Source organism: Euprymna scolopes, chromosome 38, assembly GCF_053919585.1.
Source record: "Euprymna scolopes isolate OS-2025 chromosome 38, ASM5391958v1, whole genome shotgun sequence".
Lineage (NCBI taxonomy): Eukaryota > Metazoa > Mollusca > Cephalopoda > Sepiida > Sepiolidae > Euprymna > Euprymna scolopes.
In genome coordinates this window covers 27971212-27975933 of record NC_136519.1, presented here as the reverse complement: position 1 = coordinate 27975933, position 4722 = coordinate 27971212, and positions in this window count along the sequence as shown.

The window sequence follows — 4722 nt, the reverse complement described above, 5'->3', positions numbered from 1 at the left end:
AAGATCGTCAATCTCAAATATCAGCTGACGTGATATTGTAAACAAACACAGACGGAATTTGATGAACGACTTTTTTTTTGTGAATTAGTCCACCGGACAAATCTGCATAAATTAAAATAACATGTTTAAGCGGCCAGCTAGTGTGTATATATATATATATTTTATATATATATATATATATATATATATATATATATATACACACACACACACACACACACACACACACACACACACACACACACACACACACACAGGGTGTCCATAAAGTCCGTGTGCGCCTTAAAATATTTATAATTTTATTTGTGATTGCAATAGAAATAACATGTAAAAAGGATTTGATTTTGGAACAATTCATTTTAAAATTGCACACGGACTTTATGGACACCCCGTGTGTGTGTGTATATATATATATATATATAGTCTTATTTGTAGTATTCCGAAATTTGCTGGGTTTATATAATTCAGTAATCTTTGATACACTGATAAATTTTAAGCCAAAAAGAGATGACTTAAACTGTACGCTACAAAATTATCATATTTCATAATTGAGCATTCATATATTGTTTTAACAAAAACTAAGACTTCAAAGAATGGGTTGATAGCAACAAATAGTGTATTTCTTATATATATATATATGTGTGTGTGTGTGTGTGTGTGTGTGTGTATAATTTAACTACTTGAGGCAACGATTATTAGAGCTATGACAACAGAATATGCTTATCTTTGTTTTGACTCTCGAGTATATATCCGACACAGTTAATCAACTGACAACCACATCACTATATAAAAGTATATAAAGATACCAACGGATACACACTAGAGAGTCAAAACAATGAAAAGAATATGCTGTTGTCATAGCCCTAGTGATTACACGTGGATAAATAACAAAGTACTCATTTAGACAGTTCAATAGTCGATACTAGAACTACAAATATTTTTCTTTAACGTGATATAAAGAAAATATGGTACTTGTGCATTTTTGGTGCCGTGCTGAAATAGTAACGTTATTTTGAAAGCCGTTCTTAACATGGGGAGGGTGTTTTGTAACTATTCTGTGCTTCCGCCTAACACTTTAATAATAAAAAAAGATATCGTGAAACTTGAATTTGACCTGAAAAAATTTAAACAGCGGGCGGTACCAAAAATGCATAAGCACCGAAAATATGAGAGAGAGAGAGAGAGAGAGAGAGAGAGAGAGAGAGAGAGAGAGAGAGAGAGAGAGAGAGATTGAAGGAGACAGAAAAGCGAGAGAGAAAGATTTCTCATCTCTGTTTATTGCTTTTATTTCAGCTCCAGTGCCCCCCCCTCCTCATCCTCAACTTCCCCTCCCATTTTCCCTTGAACAATTTACCGGAAGAAAGACGATGTGTCCTCCCTAAAGAGCAAATAAATTAAAAACTTAAAAAAGAGCAGTTTGACGAATCGCAATTATTTACTATCTGGGAAGGTTGGTTTACGGGGACAGCCAAGGAATTGTTGTGATGTTTGGAATTCAAGGGTCAAGGTTGGCGTAAAGCCGACACCTGTGTTTACCATCGACATTATTTAAAAAAAAAAAAAAGGGACACAGGAAGCCATTCATTTTGCCGCCGAACTGGATGATTACTTGCAGCTGAACAACAGCACTCGTTATTATATCTATACTAAGGAATTCCAATGTGCGCATGTCTGCATGCAATTCTAGCTTATTTAATCCTTTCAGAGGGTGTGTCTATGGCACGGATGTTCGGAACTAGAGTATATATAGAGTATATATATATATATATATATATATATATATATTGGTGATCTTTTGAATTAACGCATTTCAGGTGAAAACATTACGTAATTACGATCTGAACACTGTTCCGTTGGCCTGCTTCCCGGTTGAATACAACATAGTAGTCTTCAAATCCAATGTAAACAAGTTCATGTTGAACCGTCCCCATACATAATCAAATTCTACCCAATTTACACTGTTAATGATTACTACACTACCACCTTACATTCATCAACCCTTATCCTCGAGTGGCTTTCGGGCCTTGAAAAGTGGTGACTTCCACGTGAAAAAAAAAAAAAAAATGAAAATATGATATATCAAAATTAGTATAATTATCAAAAATCACACCGTAGATGTGATAGATGAATTTATAAACAAAAATCACTCAATTACTTTGTGTTTAAAAATGGCAGTCGTTATATTTAAAAGTAGTGGACCCTTAATTTAAGTCGAGGGAGATAAGTCAGTTTGTCATACTGAATTAGTCGCACAACTTTTTCACATTAAAACACGATAAAACTCGATAATTTGATTATTTGCAAGTAGAGTGCTTTTTTTTAAAAATTCTAATGAGTAGTTATTCATATTATTTAGGTTATTCGGACTATTTTTCACTTCTCTTGTGCGTTATCTTCTCAACGTTTCGGTCGATGTAACCTCCGACCTTCAGGTGTATCTTGTCGAACTCAGGAATCATTCCTTGTGATATATAATGGTAATTGCGCATCTGGAAACAAAAAATAGGTTTAAGACTCTTAAAATTTATACTAGAATTGTCTGCAAGGACCCGTGGCATAGTGGCTAAAGTACTTGGTAAAATTCAGTTGTAAGTTACACTCTTTTGAAGGTTGAAGGTTCAATCCTCAATACAACTTTAGTAATGTTAGGCCTTATACCCAGTCATGACTAACGGAATGAGAACAATCTACCCCTGTGGATTAAATAAAGGGCTGTGTTCGAAATTTCCGAGTTAGACAAAATACAACTGAATGTCAAAGGTTACATCGACTAAAACGTATTGAAAATAACACTCAAGATGAGAACAGTAGTCCGAATAATCCAAATAATACGAATGGGAGGGGGGCAACCGGAGTTTTCCCGGAAAATCCGTTCTGTAACTCTTTTACTCATATCATGTTTAATGTTTGTGCAAAATTTCAAAAAATTCGAATGCGTAGTTATTGAGAAAAGTGCAGACAGTCGAACAGACAATGGTGGATTTACAGGGTCACCCGCCTTTTGTCAGTGGACCCCCCCCCACCAAATATCAAACTGATAAGTGGGTTTTACTTTTATGTACGACAACTGCTCCTGCTGCTTCTCTCTTGGTGCAACTTAGACACGTTTGTGGTAGATTAGAAATCGACGTGCGAGACGAACGATCATACTAAGCAACTCCTTTTATTTCTTTGTTCGTTTGACTTACTCTTTCACTTATTCCTTTTCACTTCTTTCATGGTATTTTTTGGTATCGGATTTTTAGATGGGATTTAGACGAACGCTAAAAAGCAAATGGCTCTAATTGCTACCCTTTTTCTTTCTTTGCTTTGTTGAGATATGCTCTCTTCATCAAGTAGCTTTTCACAGCAACGTGTTAACCCGAAATATTTTCGAGCCCATAAAAATCGTTTCAAACTCCAAAACTAATATTCTTGTGTGAAATCCAACAAGACTATAAAACAGTAGCTTGGTGAACGGAAATACAGTGTTCTTCCAAGGACATCTGCAACGCGATACGCCTCTCAAGGTCAACAATGACCACCCTAGAAGACTAGAAAGGTCAGCACTGAAAATGCTTAATATATTTGTCCCAGTTCATAGTGTCCCTGAATGTTAAGCCGGGGAGTTTGAAGGAAGAATTATTAGGTAGGATGTTCTGCCTAGAAATACCACAAAAATTAAGTTGCTTACCGCCCATATATCAGATCAGGCTGTCTGAAGATATCGGCTTTCTAACTTAAATGCACCAAACATTTGTTTTTTTCCCCCTCTTTTCCTTTTCAAATCTCAATCATGTTCTGCAAAGCTAACAATTTTTCTCTACAAAACAGATACACTAAACTGAGATTTAATAATTATACGAATAAATATTCGTCCAAACTCGTTGCTAACTTCTAACTGATGTTCACCGACCGTTCTCACCACCTCTCTCTCTCTCTCTCAAAAGAAGACTGTTCCGTGCTTTCGTCTTCATTCTTTTTTCACAGTAGTCATTGTCCCTTATATGCAAATTAATGCCATATGTATATTAATAAAATGACGAAAGTTTTTATTTTTATTTTTTTTACCTTCCTTGATTTTGTCACCCGATAGGATAGACAGATGCGTCACCACTTGCGTAAGTCATGTTTTTCATTATTTTTGCCATACTAACCTCTTTTCTTTCTTTGTTCGTTTGGCTTACTTTTTGTTCTTTCCTTTTCACTTCTCCCATGTCATTTTTAGCGTCGGATTTTTGAGATGCGATTCGGACGAACGCTAAAGAGCAATGGTTTTAATTGCTACCCTTTTTCTTTCTCTGCTTAGCTTGAGATTCGCTCTCCCCAATAAGTCAACATTTAAAATCAATATTGAAGTGGAATGAATGACAAAATACGAACGAATCTAATTACTACGCTTTCATTCTTCGCTTTGTTGAAATTCACTCTTTATCAAGTCAGTTTTCACAGCAACAGTTGAACTCAAAATAATTTCCAACCAATGAAAATCATAACCTTTGGAGACCTTTGCTTTAGGGGATGGCTGAAACTAATGCGTACTGGAAGTTGATTGGTCATTGTCTGACCAACTCACCTAAGAGAGATAGCTCTCCGCATAAGAGAATAAATGCACGAGGGGCGTGCAATAAGTAATGCTTCTGACCCACTTCCAGTTGTCTGATCTAGCTGAAATTTTGCATGTGCAATGATTTATATCTCTACGGGTTATGTGGCAAATTACAACTCTAAACTAATTGTGGT